This window comes from Notothenia rossii (genome assembly GCF_949606895.1).
Source record: "Notothenia rossii genome assembly, chromosome: 9".
NCBI classification, from domain to species: domain Eukaryota; kingdom Metazoa; phylum Chordata; class Actinopteri; order Perciformes; family Nototheniidae; genus Notothenia; species Notothenia rossii.
The window spans coordinates 39,730,929-39,749,459 of record NC_136907.1 but is presented as its reverse complement, the minus strand read 5'-3'; the positions used below and the strand labels follow the sequence as shown (position 1 = coordinate 39,749,459).

The 18,531-nt window shown below is 42.7% G+C and overlaps 1 protein-coding gene across 1 annotated transcript in view; it reads right to left on the bottom strand.

Annotated features, from left to right (window-relative positions):
* LOC307020546 (uncharacterized protein) overlaps nt 1-5,717 on the bottom strand; it is a 28,951-nt gene extending 23,234 nt beyond the window's left edge. The window contains exons 1-3 of the mRNA XM_079651991.1: nt 5,582-5,717; nt 2,249-2,399; nt 1,231-1,788 (exon numbers count right to left, since the gene is read on the bottom strand). The gene's annotated coding sequence lies outside the window, so the exon portion shown is untranslated. The remainder of the gene's footprint in view (nt 1-1,230; nt 1,789-2,248; nt 2,400-5,581) is intronic.
* Nucleotides 5,718-18,531: the final 12,814 nt, after the last annotated feature.

The window sequence follows — 18,531 nt, the reverse complement described above, 5'->3', positions numbered from 1 at the left end:
CAATTGTTTTAAATATTGGGCTGTCTTATTTATTCTCTCTCACACACAACCTGCCACTAGCGTTAAACCCCTTTACTAATCAATTAAACACATTCAATTTTTATTTATTGTAAAAGCAGTTGGGCTATTTTAATCTCACACACACCCCCCCCCCCCCCCACACAGACACACACACACTTCTCCGCCTCATTCTGTTTTCATTTACTCGTTCGTTATCTGACCAGCTTCAATCTTGTAGGCTACTCACTTCGTTTCTTGTAGCCCTCGGAAGGGTTTTGGAGGTTGATCCCTCGGTGAACGTGAGTCGAATGGCTTTCTTGTCCGCAGCAGCAGAAAGCATTTTCGAATGTTTGAATGAATCAAAGTGGGTCGCCACTGTCGATTTTCTTATGCTCCAACGGGGTACAGAATAGTTTCCCCCCACTTCTTACCCGGTCTTTAGTAGAAATGTTCGTTGGTAAATGAGCTCTATACAGTGTTGTTTACATTCTGTGATGCGCGAGCTGATGACGTCACGTCAAGAGGAGTTAACTTTTTTTTCTTCTCAACTTTGTGTGGAAAAATGCGGGGATTATGCGGCCTTTTGATAAATATGCGGCCTTTTAAAAATCTGCGCCATTTTGCTGATTATGCGCTAAATTCTGCGATCGCAGAATCGCGTTTTTCTGGAGGGTCTACAAATAAAAGCAATAATTGTGGCTTGCTCTTGAGTAAGAACATGTTTTCATGAACCACATAGCTTCCGGTCTTCCTATAACACGTAATGCCATGAGACTACCAAAATAAATACTTTGCTTTTAAAATCGTGCTGTGCAACACGAAAAAAAGGGGAAAATCGTGTTGGTGAACACGAATCAATAGATTAAAAATCGTGTTGGTGAACACGAAATGCCATGAGACTGGGTTGATATATACCTGGTCGCTTCAGTGGAAAACTGAGAGGACCGAGGATAGCAAACTGTTTTAATCAAAGACGAAGAGCTCTCTGTCTTGGCTGCCTCATGGAAGGATGACGCAGTAACTCTCCCTGCTCTCTGCTCAAACCAGACCCTCGACCTAATATGTTTCCTGGTCTTCTCCTCAACTAACAAACACTCAAAAAGAATTGAACTATCAAAAGAGCTGTAATTATTAGAAAGCAGTGAAGTTATTCTTAATACATTTAGTGATGTTTAGGATTTAGCATTGTGACACGCTTTTATTTTACCGTAAGCCATTTCTATTTCTTACCTGCTATGGTGTGAGATTCAGCTCCTCAAAGACTTTGGCACCCTCTTCTAGCAGTGCAGGCAAATCCAGTACAAGTCTGCTGCTTTGATACAGACTGGTAAGGGGTGTTGGCAGATCCAGTTGTACAGTCTTTGGCGTGTATCTTTGGGAATGGCCTTCAATGACCGACAGGATAGAACTTTTCTTGGGCTTTGTCTCTTGTTCTTCACTTTGGTGGAGTTGTTCACAGAATAACTTGAAATCATCAGCAGATGGTCTCATGTGCTGAAACAGGTCTTCGGTTTGAACTTGTTCTTTAATGGCGAAGATGTTAGACACCTCATCGTACTTCACCATTTTAGTGCTAGGCTGTGTCCATGTGCATGGCTTCTCTGTGCATGTCTGGTTTTCTCTCTTCTCATCAGCAGCCAAAACTGTAAAAATAAGTGCTGCTGCGTGGGAACAAACCTCTCCTAACCCTGCTATGCATGTACAATGCGCCATCACCACTGTCCCGTCCTCCTGCACCACAATCCATGGAAATGTTGGTTTGCTGTTCAAAGCCTGGGAATGATTGACCTGTGAAAAATGCAGGACATTAATTTTGTCATATAAAAGCTATTGAGCCTGTACAAATGTAAGATTCAAAGGTGTATTGTCAAATACAATAGCTACAGCGCAGATTGGCATTTAATATCTGAAGTCCCAGGCTGCTCCAAAAGTAGGCTACAACATACAATATCCTTAAGACATAAAAAAACAAGTAAAGATAGAGCAACGCGAAATATAACAATAGTGCAAGTGACAGAGAATCGTGAAATAAACAGGGACCTCTTGCTTATGTAGAAAAAAATAAGAATGAATTTGTCATTGAAAGAAGAGTATGTTGCTTTAAAACAATATAGCTAGCTGCCAGCTGGAGTTATGATGTTAGCTAGAAATACAATTTGCTAGCAACTGGCTAGCAAGCTAACATCATCATTTTAGACATAAATACAACTATAATAACACGGTTTATGATTGTTGTTAAATTACTTACCTTCGCTGTGATCACATGTACGTAGGTTAGGGTGGCCATCCGTCCGGTTTTAGGTCGGACAGTCCGGTTTTCAATGTCTGTGTCCGTCTGCCGGCGCAGCCTTGAGCCGGACGCTCATTTGTCCTCCTTTTGAGGTGATCCCCATTTTATACTTTTAGGGTATAAAAAAAAAATAGACAATTATACAAAGAAATACAAAAAATAAGTTATGTGTAAGTATATATCCCTGTAAGACTTGTGGTTTTACAAATTATTGGCTGAATGTGATGTCAAATAAATATCTTGTATTTCATTGGTTAATAAACGTAAACAATTAGCCATGTGCTTCTTGACGTCACGTTCACGGCATGGCACTGTGGCACAGAGTGACGTTAGCGCTAGCAGACTAGCTCATGAGCCAACTCCGCCTAGTTAGCGGTAGGTTAAACCGCAGAAATGCCGAAACGAAAGACTTCATTTAATCCTGAATGGTCGAAAGAGCATGGATTCCTCACAAAAAGCCGAAAGGACGACTTCCATGCTTTTTGCACGTTGTGTCGTTGCGATGTGGACGTAAGTAGCAAAGGAAAAGGTGCTGTCGACAGACATGCTAACACAGATAAGCACAAAAGCAACGATCAAAGCGCAGGTGCCTCAAGATGACAAAATCTCCGCAGCAGAACTTTGTAAAGTTTATCATGCCGTCAAGCATCACCAGTCATACAGGAGTGTAGACTGTGGAATAAAAGTTGATCGCACAATCTACAACGACTCATCAATAGCAAAAGGGATGACCTGTGGAAAAACAAAAGCCAAAGCTTTGTGTGAAAATATCCTAGCACCCTACTCTGTCCAGACGCATGTGGATTACATAAAAGAAAATGAACTGCATTATTCAGTGGCAAGTGATGCATCAAACAAAGGTACGATCAAGTGTTTCCCCATTGTACTGAGATATTTTCACTTTGAGGAGGGCGTGCAACATGCACTGTTGGATTTTTACAGTGATAGCAACGAAAAGTCGGAAGCTATAACAAATCAGCTGCTATCTAAACTGGAGATGTCTGGACTAGATGTGAAAAAAATGTCAGCAGACAACGCCAGCGTTAACTATGGAAAACACAACAGTGTTTATCAGAAACTGAAACAGGCTCAAAAAGACGTGCTCGCTGCAAACTGTTTAGTCCATATTCTGCACAATGCAACAAGATATGCAGCAAGCAACTTGGATATTGACATTGAAAATGTTGTGCTTAAGGTGTATAGCCATTTTAGCATCTCAGCTAGCAGAACGGCGCAGTTGAAGGAATTCTGCGAGTTTGTGGAAGTGGAGGAATGCAATCTGCTGCGGCACGTTGTCACGCGATGGTTGTCTCTGCTGCCATCTATTGACAGAATCCTGAAGTGTTGGAGACCCCTGACCAGCTACTTTCAGAGTCAAGGTGAGGAGGAATGCTCCAAGATTTTGTGGAAATGCTTTGGAGAGGATGGCAACGAAGTATCTGAGATGTATTTTCTCTTCCTCAGTCACATTCTGAAAGTGTTTTCAGACTGCATTGAAGCACTCGAGGCCAAATCATTCAGCATAACCTCTGTGTTTAAGGTAATGACTGAACTGAAAGGGAAACTTGAGAGAAGGTTAAAGGACACATTTTTGGGCTTTGCTGTGAACAACAAACTCAAGCAGCTAACCCCTGATCTGGCTAAGAAATGTGAGGCTGATTTTCTTGTTTTCTATGAAAGAGCCAAGAAATACGTGAGTGAAAGGTATGACTTCTCTGAGAACAGCTTTCATAGTAAAGTGTCAAAGCTTGGCCTCACAACTGCTGTGTCCTATGGAGAATACAGTGATGCAGTCCAAGCCTACAGCCTGAAAGACATTGACATGGATGGACTCTATGAGGAATATGGCATGGTGGAAGCTATTCTAAGCTCTTCAGAAATGGAAGGATGCCACAGTGAGGAGCGGTATCTGAAACTGTTTTCCAAAGCAGAAGTCCCACTTGTGAATCTGAGGAAGATCAGCGCCTACATCTTCTCCATCCCATGTAGCAATGCACATACAGAACGTGTGTTCTCAATGATGACCTCAGCATGGAGAAATGAGAGAAATCGTCTGGATGTGGACAGTGTCAAGGCAGAGCTGCAAATTTGTGTCAACTTCACATTTGAGTGCACAGACATGTACCAGAGACTCCTTACAAACAAAAAACTCTTGGAAGCAGCCAGGAAAGGGCAAAAGTATCGTAAATAGACATTCAACTTGTGGTTAGTACACTAGAGTCTTATTGTGTTTTGAGTGTGAAGGATTCAGTGAAGCCAGGATAAAAACTAAAAGATAATACCAAAGTGTCCTCCTTTTTGGTGTTATGGAAATGGCCACCCTAACGTAGGTGTGTCTTCTCCACATGCCATATCTTGGTGTCGTTCACCCACCCGGCAACGGCGTATTGATATGCATCTGTGCTCTTAAAAGCCTTCAGGCTCTCTCCGGTGAATGGAGATGGATTGTGAACAAGATAAATATATATGTCGGGAAAGTTTAGTTGGGGAAGACACTTAGCCGAATTCAATAAACAAAATACAGTTGGGGGTAACAAATAGGGATCGCATCCAATAATCGCCGTCTTTAACAAATATCTCTCTCTCTCTTTCCCGTTTAAATGCGCTGTGTTTGCTGCCATGACAAGTGTAAACAAACTTTCAGTCGGTCACAAAGATGGCGGCGAGCATTCCGGAAATGACGTACTTGGTACCCATGAATACAGGTCCCAAAGATTAATTTAGCATATTTAGAAAGTATGCAAAAAAACACAACAGTGGCAACAGATAACCCACAAGTTCCACTACACCACAAGCACTGCAGCACAAGTTTTACATATTTAATTAAAGGCTGAAGTTAGCATTAATAACTGGCTGTTAGCATCCTTTGGTAACTAAACAGGAGTAGTCATACTGCAGTTAGCTGCTATAAACAACATGACAAGCTTGGCACTTTTCCCGTTAGCGCAGTGTGCTAACGTTAGATTGGATAAACTGCTAAGCTGTATCCTTTAATGTGTAAATTAATATCAGTTATCACGCCAATAAACAGTCTATGAACAAACTGAAACGAAGGAGATTAACTTAGCTAGCAGCTAGCAGCGTTAGCCTAACAGCGCAATGCTAACGGGCTAATGCTGCTAGCAGCTAGCAGCGTTAGCCCGTTAGAAGCTGTATCCTTTAATGTGTAAATTAATATCAGTTATCACGCCAGTAAACAGTCTATGAACAAACTGAAACGGTGTGTTATATTTAAAAAAATAGTTCATATGACACTTTAAAGTTCAGGTGTTTATGGAAACATGAATTTACCTGGCAGAAGTCAGAGCAGAATAAATCTCCCGGGCTTGTGACGCATCCGCTATTATGGATGCGTTCAAGGACACTCAGAAATGCTAAAGTTACCGATGAAGAGCGCTGGAAAAGATACTAAATTACAGTATTTGTTGTATGTATGTCATATATTTGTTTAATAATATAATTTGTTTAACTCCACAGTGTACCAATGTGAGTGGTCAGGATCCATTATCAAAAACACCGTCATGCTGCATGCATAAAGACTGACACACAGAAACAGCCTTGAACCATGTCAATTGGAGTGATGACATCATCGTGTTCCATGAAACGTTTTAGAGATCACAGGTTACCATTGCTCTGAATGAGAGATGAACCTCTTACATGTGAACGTTTTGTGGAAGAACCGTAACAGATATCTGTGAAATTTCAAAACGTGAAGCATGTCAAGGAAGTTGAGTATCTGAAGTGTCATTTTTGTGTAGTTTCGGATTAATAATGTGGCCTTTTTGGCAGTTTAACTAAAGTTGTGCGGCTGCTACCATGAGGAAATATCTGCCTGAAACTACAAAGTGGTTTAATGGAGGAATGTTGAACGTTTTTGTCACTTCATGCCCTCAAAAAGCCTTTTTTTAAATTATTTTTTGCTTAATTATTTGTAATTTTTCAAGCTACGAGATGTTTTCCTACATTTGTCATGATAAATTATGTCTCAGGAATGTAGGGTTTGGGAATTATGGCAGTTTTGGCAGAAAAAATATGAATGCGAATTTCAAGCTGTCCTCCACTCTAGCTGTGACATCACACACTCTAGTTAATGTTAAAATGTGAAGAAAACCTCTAAAACAAGGTCTGAACAATGTTTAATATCTCTAAAAGTAAGAATCAGATTTAAAAGTTGTTTTACACGAATAATGTCAGACAGATGTGTAACATTTTAAAGTTGGAATGAGGTGTCTGAGTGAAAGTATGAATGAACAGTTAGCAGTTGAAGTCGCATGAAGATTTGTTGAAGTCTGAAGATTTTCTCCATTGACTTCAATGTTAAAAATGTGATGTATTATGGGATGTATCTCTGGAATTATGAAAGTTATGAATGAGAAAAGTAATAGCCATCGATTCCCGACCGAGCTGAACGTTTTGATGTTTGAACGGAGTTTCTGCGATGTTCAATACGGGAGGAGAAGAGGGCCAAAATACCGGCGGAATAATAATAAAAATGTTGTGCGTAGAATAACAGTTAGTTGGAATGCTGTTAACAGCATTCCCACTAAATTACACAATATTTTAAGTAAAATCAACTTCACATGAAGTGCATTGTACTTCAAATAACAATTCCAGTCCTTGAATAATTTAAGTTAAATTCACTCAAGTTTTCCTAATGCGTTACTTAAAAAAATAGAGAGTGGTTGACTTAAATATGTAAGTAAAATCAACTTGACATTCGTGGATTGTACTTCAAATAACAATTCAAGTCCTTGATTAATTTAAGTTTAATTGAATCAAGTTTTCATAATGCTTTACTTAAATGTTTAAAGGCAACCACTTTCCTCTATTTTTTTTAAGTAGATTCAACTTATCCGGGCTTACAGTCATAGCCAGTAACAGACAGGTTGAGGAGAGAGCCATTTATACAAAATGGTTTTCAGATCTTGAATCTCCTTATAAATTGTCTTGTCAGCTGGTCACTGATCTGTGGGCTGTGAAATAAAAACAGCGGATCGAGCATTACTTACTTACATCATGCTTCGTTTTGTCCGTGTGTTTGACTGAGGGTGTTCTCTTGGTCTGGACTGAGGGAAAAAAAAGTTGTTGCATTTTAGTTCTGGTCGTGCATTTGTTCACGTTGGCAGTTTAGAAACAAACCAAGAGGGAAAATCCCTAGAGACTATTTAGATGGGATTACTCCAGCTGCAAGGGCAAACTTAAGAACCCTCACTTCTGATGGTCCTGCTTAAATCAAACCCATCTGTGCATTTCCATGACAGCCTCCCAGCAGGGGGAGAGTTCCTCCATGCCTTATTTGTCTACTTCACTCTTAGCTGTATTCAAGTTCCTGCTACTGCAAACTGAACCTTACTGCTTCCTCTGCCTTACACTAAAAGCTTCTCACTTTTATTTTGAATAAGTTTCAGAAAATGCTAGTCCCTGTGGAAGTGGAGATTCATTAGTGGTGATTTTACAGTCTGTGCTCTACCTGCATGTTAACCTTTTCTTACTGAGGATTAGCACAGTGCTTATGTTCTGAGAATATTGAATGAGAACACATAGGATAATATATATTTTGTAAACAATGAGAAGGCTTTTAAAAATAAATTAAGGGAGATTAACTTCATGCCACTTGTTTTGTATTTTGTTCTCTGTACCATCATGTTTGAATAACATCTAAATGATACCTGGTCTCTGCTCTCTTCCTCAGCTCTAATGTATGCCAGTATCTTTGGAAATGTGTCAGCCATTATCTAGCGGCTGTACTCCGGCACGGCACGCTACTACGCTCAGAAGATGAGGGTCCGAGAGTTCATCCACTTCCACCAGATCCCCAACCCTCTGAGGCAGCGTGTGGAGGAGTACTTCCAGCACGCCTGGTCCTACACCAACGGCATCGACATGAATGCTGTGAGTGTGGAGCGCTTTCCTGGGATCTCACTGGGATTGTTTTCAACGTAGATTTGAGACAGGCTTGTTTGCATAAAGTTTCCAAAATGATTATGCCGACTTTTGTTAAAAATTATATAATATTGAAATGCGTCCTTTCTTTGTCTCCTCGTCCCAGGTTTTGAAAGGCTTCCCAGATTGTCTCCAGGCAGAAATGTGCCTCCACCTCAACAGGTCACTGCTGCAAAACTTTAAGACTTTCAAAGGTAATATTGTTTTATATTACACATGAAAAGTAGATATTTTGCAATAATCATGCTGTCTAATCAGCATCTTGATATGCCACACCTGTGAGGTGGGATGGATTATCTCGGCAAAGGAGAAGTGCTCACTGTCACATATTTTTTCAGATTTGTGAACAATATTTGAGAGAAATTGTTATTTTGTGTATATAGAAAATGTTTTAGATCTTTGAGTACAAGGCCAACCCAGCGGAGTTCGTCTGGCTGAAGGTCATCAGGCCTAAGTGGCTCAGCCCCAGGTTCTCCGGCCCCCACCGAGTGACCCAGAGGACCTCTCATGCCGTCCGCCTAGGAGGAAAGAGGGAAAAGTGGTACCACTGGAGCCAGTGTGCGGGTGGGGAAACCTCCGGCTAGGACCTTGGACAACATCAGGACGGACCTGGCTCTCGTCTAGGACTCGACCCGGAAGCCGCGGACCGGAGGAGAAGGACCCCGAGGACATCACTACAGCAGACGGCCCAGAAGCCACTGTCAGCGGACTGGGGGACATCACGAGGAAGCAGAGGAGTCTACTTCTCTCTGATCAGTTCCACCATTGAAGGGAAAGCTGCGTCTCCCCCTCCCTATCAGATGCCCTTGTTGGCGTATTCCTCTGAGGGTGATGGGGGCCCTGATGATTCACCACACAAGGATACTACTTTCTAGCACTCAGGTTACCCCTCTAATAGTTCCTTCACTGCCATGGAAAGTTGTGTTCTGTCCCCATGAAGGTTTAAAGTGATCTAAATCCCAGCTTCTGATGGATTTATATAATGTCGGGGGACGGACACAGTAGAAAAGAATGACAGTAGTTATGTTTCAAATACCTTATGTAAGTTGATCTCTTGAGGTGAGATCAAAAGGGGGAATTAAAGTAACGTGTTATAGCAGAAAGTTTAATACAGCGTATTTCTGGTATATTCATTTTAATGTGTGTTTTGATATATATGATGTGTGTTAAACTTGAATGGACGAGTCCATTTTTTCCTCTTAATTATAGAGAGGTTTTTTATATATATTCCTAAAATAATGTCCCATTTTAAGTAGAAGTAGATTAGCGCAAATGGCCTTTTTCTTCCACTTTTGTGTTATAATCAAAGGGTGGTTTTTTGGCTATTTGTGAGTAGGTAAGGTACAGTACAACCTGTGATTTCTGCCTTGAGTGAAAAGATTACCTGTTGATAAGTATTTTTCAGAAAGTCAGCTTCTCAATATAACTATAATTGAATTACAGTTTCCAGATATTAGAAGAGGCCCATGAGTCTCTTTGCCAATTATCAATGGTCTTTGCAATTAACAGAGGAACTCCAAGAGAGATTTTCCTCAAATATAATACAGTTAAAGTCTTGTTAGTTGGTGGTTCATATCCAGCATGCATTAGCTAAGAAACGATAAGGAGGTTAAGTGTTGGTTAATGAGAGAAATGTATGTGCGTTCATTTCCTACAAGACTCATAAAGAGGCCTTGAGACGATTGGGTCACACAGTTAACAAGACAATGGTCCTTCTGAGTTATCAATAGATGTATTCATGATTATTGTGAGCTGACTTCGAGGTGAGAGGAAGTTCAGAGATGGCCTTAGGCTATAAGAACAGTTAACCTTTGTTAGTTAACTAATCCTATGGAGAACATTTACAAGTATGGCTTTCATAGAGAAAAACATGTGAAATTTGTGGGGTGAGCTGCATGATAAGAAATGTGTGTGTTCATTGCAATGGGCATATGTGCTGTGTGATTACTGCTCAACTATACCTGTGTTTGTGTTTGATTGATTTCTCTGTTTTATTCATTCATGTTGTGAGTGCTAAATTGCCACAACGTTTTGGAGTAGTTGGTTTAAACGGTGTGTGTGTCTTGAAGATGTTATAGGGATAATGTGTGTGTGTGTTAAAGGGGAATGGGTGTGCGTTCTGTCATGACTCCAAAGCATTGTTGGGGAACTGCACACACACACACACACACACACACACACACACACAGTAAGGAGCAACAGATGGAATAAACAACTGCTGACTCATTGCCTGGGGCTCCTGCCCAGAAGTGAAACCGGCCAATGGAGAACTGCCAACTCACTGGCTAGCTCGCCCAGAAGTAAAATCGCCAATAACAAATAGCTAGGGAGGAGCAACCGACACAACTCCTCCCCACCTGTGTATAAATATTAGGATATTTTGATGCTCAGCACCTTTTCTGACTGGCTGTCGTGATACGCATTATCACACAGTGGTGGAATTGAGCCCGGAGTACTCTATATTTTGTAGCTGCTGTTGCAGAGTGCTCTGTATTATGTATTGTTGTTTTTTACCATTAAAACAGATTATTGTTTAACCTTCATCCTGTTGCTTTGAGTCCCCTCTCTTATAGTTTTATCAGCTCATCAGTCATCAAGGGACGTGCGGAGCAGAGGTGAACCTTCCACCACCGCCATTGGGTGGTGCTCTAACAAGAGCCAGACACGTTGCCCTGGGGAGTACTGTGGAGCTGGCTTGCGATGGCGATTGGCGGACCATTGATAACGGTCGGAAGAGCGCAGTAGCGCGGAGCGGGTTAATGGAATAAGCAGGGCTGACTTTGAAAACCGGTCTATGACTGTGAGTATGACTGTGTTACCGTCTGAGGGTGGTAGTCCAGTGACAAAATCCAAGGAGATGTGGGACCAGGGACGATGAGGGATAGGAAAGGGATGAAGAAGACCGGAGGGAGCTTGGCGTCAGGTCTTATTTTGGGAGCAGACTAGGCAAGCAGCAATGAATTCCTTGGTATCCTTCTCCATGGAAGACCACCAAAATTGCTGTCGAATCAGGGCTAGGGACCGTCTCACTCCTGAGTGACAAGCCAGGGGAGAGTTATGACCCCACTGGAGAACCTGGGTACGGAGAGTGGCAGGAACAAACTGACGGTTAACAGGACAGGCACTTGGGGCTGGGTGTTCAGCATGAGAGCGCTTGACCTTATCTTCCACCTCCCAGGTCACCAGACCAATGACACATGTAGAAGCGATGATATTCTCAGGATGAGATGGAGAGCTCTCTGGCTGGAACTGGCGAGACAGGGCGTCAGGTTTGATGTTCTTAGAACCAGGTCTGTATGAAAGAGAGAATTCAAAGCGCGTGAAAAAAAGAGCATACCTGGCTTGACGAGAGTTCAGCCGCTTAGCTGAACGGATGTACTCCAAATTGTTGTGGTCACTCCAGACCACAAAAGGCTGCTCTGCTCCCTCCAACCAGTGTCTCCATTCTTCCAGGGCAAGTTTCACTGCCAATAGTTCTCGATTTCCAATGTCATAATTTCTTTCTGCTGGGGACAGCTTCCGAGAGAAGAAGGCACACGGGTGCATCTTCTGATCCTCGGCCGACCGTTGAGAAAGAACTGCCCCAACTCCAGTGTCCGACGCATCTACCTCTACAGTAAACTGCCGAGTAGGATCTGGAAAAATCAAAATAGGAGCAGAGGTGAAGCGTGACTTTAACTCACCAAAAGCCCCTTCTGCCACAGAGGACCACCGGAAGGGAATGTTCTGAGAGGTGAGAGTTGTGAGAGGGGCTGCCACCAAACTGTAGTTTCGAATGAACCTCCGGTAGAAGTTGGCAAAACCCAGAAAGCGTTGGAGCTCCTTGCGTGTTGAAGGGCGTGGCCAGTCAGTCACCGCCTTGGTTTTGTCAGGGTCCATCTTGATGTTTCCGGTGGAGACCACAAATCCCAGGAAAGGGACTTCTGTGGTGTGGAACACACACTTCTCGGCCTTGACAAAGAGGTGGTTCTCAAAGAGCCTCTGGAGAACTTGGCGAACATGGACCACATGCTCCTGTTTTGACTTGGAAAAAATCTAAATGTCATCCAGGTATACAAAAACACAGATATTGAGTAGATCCCGCAGAACATCATTCACCAACCCCTGGAAGACTGCAGGTGCATTGGTGAGTCCAAAAGGCATGACTAAATACTCATAATGTCCACTAGGAGTATTAAATCCCGTCTTCCACTCGTCCCCCTCCCTGATTCTCACCAAATGGTACGCGTTACGTAGGTCCAGCTTGGTAAAAATAGTAGCGCCTTGTAACAGTTCAAATGCAGAGGAAACAAGTGGAAGGGGTTACCTGTTCTTGAAAGTGATGTTATTGAGTCCTCACTAGTCAATGCATGGGCGCAGAGTCTTATCCTTCTTACCCACGAAGACAAAACCTGCACCAGCAGGAGATGATGACGGCCGGATAAGCCCTGCATCCAAAGAGTCATTGATATACTTCTCCATTGGCTTAGTTTCAGGATAAAGAAAAAAGTCGACCTCTAGGGGGAGAAGTAGCAGGTAACAGGTCAATAGGACAGTCATTAGCACGATGAGGCGGGAGTGAGGTGGCCCGAACCTTGTTAAAGGCCTCTTTAAGGTCCCAGTAATCCTTGGGAATACCGGAAATGTCTTGACACTCAGAGGTAATCGGCTGACTGGAATCGATTGAGGAACTAGATCTTAAGCAGACAGCATGACAATGAGCACTCCACTCTCTAATAGTCCCTGAAGCCCAATCTATATGAGGATTATTGTAGCAAGTGTATTAGCTGTAATTAAATGAGTGATATTCAGAAGAACTAGGAACGACTATAGAGCTCAATGTGTGTGAAAAATACAAACTGAAACCAGGTATGCGTTACAAAATAGTTGTATTCAAGATATCAACAAGTTCATTCAAATTCACATGATTATTTTCAGGTGCCCAGTAAAGACAAAAAACAACAAAAGAAAAGCTTCCGGGGTAAAGTTAATTAATTTCCGTTTAATCCTACTTCACCATGTGGCAGGGAGGATAGGTTTAGAATCTTAGCCCGCCATCAAGGTCCATGAAAGGGCATCAGGTGCGGCAAGCACCTGGCAAAAAAATGTATCCAAACAAAAAACCTAACCTGTAAAAGGTCACAAGGAATAATTAGTATCTTCCCCTTTAAGCATTTAAATAAAAATAAATCTCTTAAATAAAATAAATAAATTTCTGGTTTAATAAATCTCTTAAATAAAATAAATACATTTTTGGTTGTACAACATTTCTATTTCCATTTCTATACAAAACATTAATCAGCAAAACAATACTTCAGGGCTGATAGCCAAAAGCCCACAAGTTTACACTTAAAGTAATTGGGATCAGTGAAGACCCATGCATTTGATATTTCTACTAGCAATACTATTAGCATGCTAACCGCTAGGTGCTAAGCTAACGGGAGCTATATCAATGTAGATTTACTATTGAAAATGCTAACCGCTAGCCGCTAAGCTAGCGGGCACATTCCGGGCATTTTTCAATAACATTAACAATTGTACATACATTCTACCAATACAAGACCCACCGCTGATTGCAGCAATTGTTAACAAAACGTTAATCTGTTTAGGAATCGTGGAGGAATCCCTGTGTGTAGCATGTAGCATCAACGTAGCACTAGGATCACAAACGACCAGCAAAGGAAACGGAAGTGACCTGGCTGCCATTTATACTGAGCTACGGAAACCTGCTAGGATTGAAGGTTTTTAACCTGGGTTACACTTTCTCCCCCTGATCTCATGTACGTCTCGGACATGGACCTGGTTGTGTGCTAATTGGTTGCTGCAATGTGTGCAAGGGAACTCAGTGTCTGTTAAGGCATATGTGAAGGCAGTAGCCAACCAATGAAAAAGTGAATGGAAGGTGTCTAATACTGGTTGTCCAAGTTTTGCGTAGCGAAGTAGTTCTGGTGGTTTCCTGTTCCTAGTTGAACGTCTTGGAAGTTCATCCACATTGTCTGATGTGGAGATTGGCAAGTCATCGTCCTCAGAGGAACGGGCCCTTTCCTCTTCAGCAATGTCTGCTTGTTCCTCTTCAGCAATTTCTGCTGGTTCCTTTCCAGTTCTTTTCAGTTGTGAGAGGTTCTGAGCAGCATCCTCTGCTGCTGCACCAACAGGGGCTGTGCTATTGGTGGTTGGTAGTATTGTGCTGGAAGGAGAACTAATGGGATCTGCTGGTATGTCAAGTATGGTGGTGAATCTTGAAAGCTCAGAGATGGGCAATTCACTGTACCAGTACATTGGGGTTTCTTCTTCATCAATGTCGACGTGATTTTTTAGATGTTCTGTGTTGGAACGAGTTATGGGCTTGCTGATTCCTGTCGGAATTGGGATTTCTGGGGCAGATAGGTACCCACAAGGAAGAAGAAGATCTCTATGTAAGGTACGTTGGGGACTATCTTTTTTCTCTGGTTTGACTGTGTAGACAAGCAATGTTCCAGCTCTTTTGAGGCCGTTGTAGAAGGCCTCGAGAAGTGAAGAAGCATTCCACTCTCGGCGGCTATGGTACGAAACTCGATGGAGTAATCGGACACAGATCTCCCTCCTTGCGCCAGGTTAAACAGTCCCCGAGCGACCTCTCTTCCGGGTGTTGCGTGATCAAAGACTTTACGCGGGATCTTTCTGTTGGGAAGGCGGAAGGCTGAAGCTCGAAGGCGAGGGAACATTGGACCAGGAATGGTCTGCACGAACCTGGGGCTCCAGAGTAGCGTTCCGGAGGTGGCAGGCGTGCATCCGATGCAGGAGGATTCTGGATTCGAACAGCGGAAGCTGGAGTTAGATCCGGACTTTGGACCGTAGGAGGAAGGTTCTGAAGTTGATCACGGAGATTCACAAAGGTCCGTTCGTGACGAGCGGCCATCTCCTGCATAGCTTCAGCCATGAAGGTAAGCTGCTGCTCGTGGCGTTGTAACATGACATCTTGCGTCGGCGGTTCTGTCGCTGAGTTGGCTGGGTTCATGTTGGCCAGATTGTACTGTCACGATCACAGGTACAGATCAGAACCAAATAGCACGACTCAGATACAACCAGTGTTTTGCAATGTTCAGTTTATTCAGGTCAGGGACAGGCAGGGTCAAAACCAGGAAATCCGTCAGGCAGGCAACCATAACCAGACAGGGAGCAGGCAGGAACTCGAGATCCGTATACAGGCAGGCAGGGGTCAAAGACCGGGCAGGACAAAAATCTAGGCTGACACACACTGGAGAGCTTGGCGGAAACGACAAGACAATCTGGCAAAGGACAAGTGATAGTGAGGCGGTATAAATACTGTGGAGTGATGAGGGAATGAGTAACAGGTGAGGGGAAGGGCTGGGAAGACCAGGTGAGGGAAGTGAGCTGATTACAAGGGCCTGGAGGAAGGCGAGATCTGAAATGACAAGAGAGTTTAGATGAGCCAAACCAAACAAACAATAATAGATGTCTAACTTGTGACAATAATAATATAATCATCCAGGATCAAACGTGCACATCAGTGAATAAGAGTTTGTTCCTGCATGATTCACTGTTGTGAAAATAATGGATCTATGCCTTATACGAAGTCACAAAACACAAACCCATATAACACTTTTTAATTTATTATTATTTTTTAATGCAGTGACATGTAATATCCAGGGATTAGAGACTGTTGGATGCTGCTGTTTTGAGCATTGCAATATATTTATTTTCATTATGTTATTTATTTATGATTTATTTTATTTATTTATTTTAAATGTTGGCAGTTTATATAGGTGTTGCTGAGAGAGAGAGAGAGAGAGAGAGAGAGAGAGAGAGAGAGAGAGAGAGAGAGAGAGAGAGAGAGAGAGAGAGAGAGATTTTAAACCACTTTTATTCACAAAGCAAATAACCAAACAGACACATTGACACACATTGTCAGTTCAGACAACGACTGAAAATAAGATCCTCATTCTCCACAGAACACAAAGCATTTTTAAGGCACCACATGGCCTCAAATTCTCCCACATTTTTTGTTAAGCAAAAGTAACCGTAGTCCGCTTTCAGTCTTGCTTTAACCATCCGCTTGAAAATCGAAACTGCATCGGTATCTAATGATTCCGCAACTTTATTCCTCCTGCTGAGGTAAATGGCCATTTCAGCCTGCCCCAACAAAAAATTCAAAAGCTGACTTTTGCACTTTTGCTTCTGACTGTACCTACAACCCAAAATGAACATTGTCTTAGAAAAAACCACATTAAACAAAATCAACATCTGAGTGAGTAACTGAAAAAGACAAAGGAGTCGACCACATTCCGTAAAACAATGAAAAATGGTTTCCCTCTGTACACAGAAAGGACAGGCGTCAGACACTGTAGGGTTGATAACTGAAACAAACGCATTTACAGCTACCGCAGCGTGGAGAATCCTCCACTGGAGGTCCCCGCCCCTCTTAGTCGGCGGAGGCTTGTAGAGCGCTCTCCACTCAGGCCTCTGAGCCTCAGTCAGGCCCAGATGGGCTCTCCACCGGGTGTCCACTCGCTCCTGGAGTCTGCTCTGATTCAGCACCTTTGTCACCAAATAATAAAAGGTTTTGTTGGACATGGTGCTAAACTTAAAATCAGTAACATTGTCCAACTTTAACAAAAAACCCTCACAACTGAGGTCAGGAAAACATTGCATCTCTGGAAAAGAGTCATTTTCATTTGGAGACTTCAGTCCGTTACAGTGAGCAGCGATCAGCGCCAGCTCTGATTGGCTGAGCTGCTGTTTCCAGCTCTACAGCAGGAGGCTGACCACCCGGACTGACCTGAGGCTCAGACGTGAGGCCAGGCCTGCAGCGTTGTCCAGACGGAGGCCACACACCTCCACCACCTGGCCCAGCGTGAGGATCCTCTCCTCACAGAGTCTCTGTTGTAGAGAAGGCCCTACTCCACACACAAACCGAGATCCACGGAACACCGGCTCTCTGAGGAGCCAGAACAGTGAGCCACAGCACTCTGGTCTCTCTTTTTTGAGTAGTCCCCACACCTTGAAGAGACCTCCATAGAAACCCGAGAGATTTTTCAGGCGTAATCCTTTTAGGTCCATTAGGACCAGCGACTCAGCCAGACCCAGCCCACCACAGCGTTCCAATAAGGCCCGAGCTACGGGTCTCCAGACCAGGTCAGCAGGTCCATTCAGGAACCTCTGGACCAGGGGTGGCCAACCAGTCAGAGATTAAGAGCCACATTTATTCTATGTTACTGCAAAGAGCCACATCAAACACAGTCACTGATACCGCTTGTTTCAGTTTTTTGTTTTCTGGAGACAAGATTTCAAGCACGTCACATGCATTTTTGTGGCATTGGGATATATATTTTTTAAATCCTCTGGACCAGAGAGGAGCTGTGGATTATTGTTATTGATTAATGCATCAGTGTTTCTTAGGGTCAAAAACACTAAACTCACAACTTAAAATGAAAGCGTTTAGTTTATTTAATAAAAGAGCACATGTTCAATGTGAAAAGTGACAGTAGTTATAGATTATTTGCAATTTGGTGCTATATATCTATTTAAAAAAAATTTTTTATATCTACACCTTGAATTTCAGGCGGGGCGCGGGGTTCCGTTGGCGGGGCGCAGCGCCCCTCCAAGACAATGGTAGGGGAAACACTGAATAATGTTTAATCAACGATAGGTTTTCCCCCCCTCAAAGGTGATTGGTTCACTGCATCGCAGGTATTATTGTGATTGGCTCTTGGGCCACATCAAAATTAGACGTGCTGTCATCCTCTCATACTGACACCTGACACCACACATACACACGTAGGGAGAGCCGGGACGAAAGTAACACGGGACGAAAGTAACACGGGACGAAAGTAACACGGGACGAAAGTAACGGAGCGATTTTATCCGAGCCCAAACAACTTTGACCGGCCAAATTAGTCAGAATTATCAGCATTCAATACTTAACAGACCTACTAAATATCAGGTTTAACTGTCAGGAGTAGTGTTGGCACGATACCAACATTTTGGTTTCGATACCAAGTCAAGAATTACGATTCCGATTCTTTTTCTATACTTTTCTTAAAAAAAGGGAAACAGTCTTAAATGTAATTATTGTGCTTTATTTCACACCAGAACCATAACACAAACTTTAAAAAAATGAGAACAATAAATAAAATAAATGACAAGAATTCGTATTAAATACAATTAATACATTTCTTACAGACAGGCCTCGTGGTGTCCGTAGACTTGCCCTCACTGTCAGAGATATAGCTAAAATACATCAACATTTTGGGGTGACGCTTCTGGAGTCTTTTTTGTCAACAAGCCGAGGCGCAGCGGCAGATGCACTCCCACTTGCA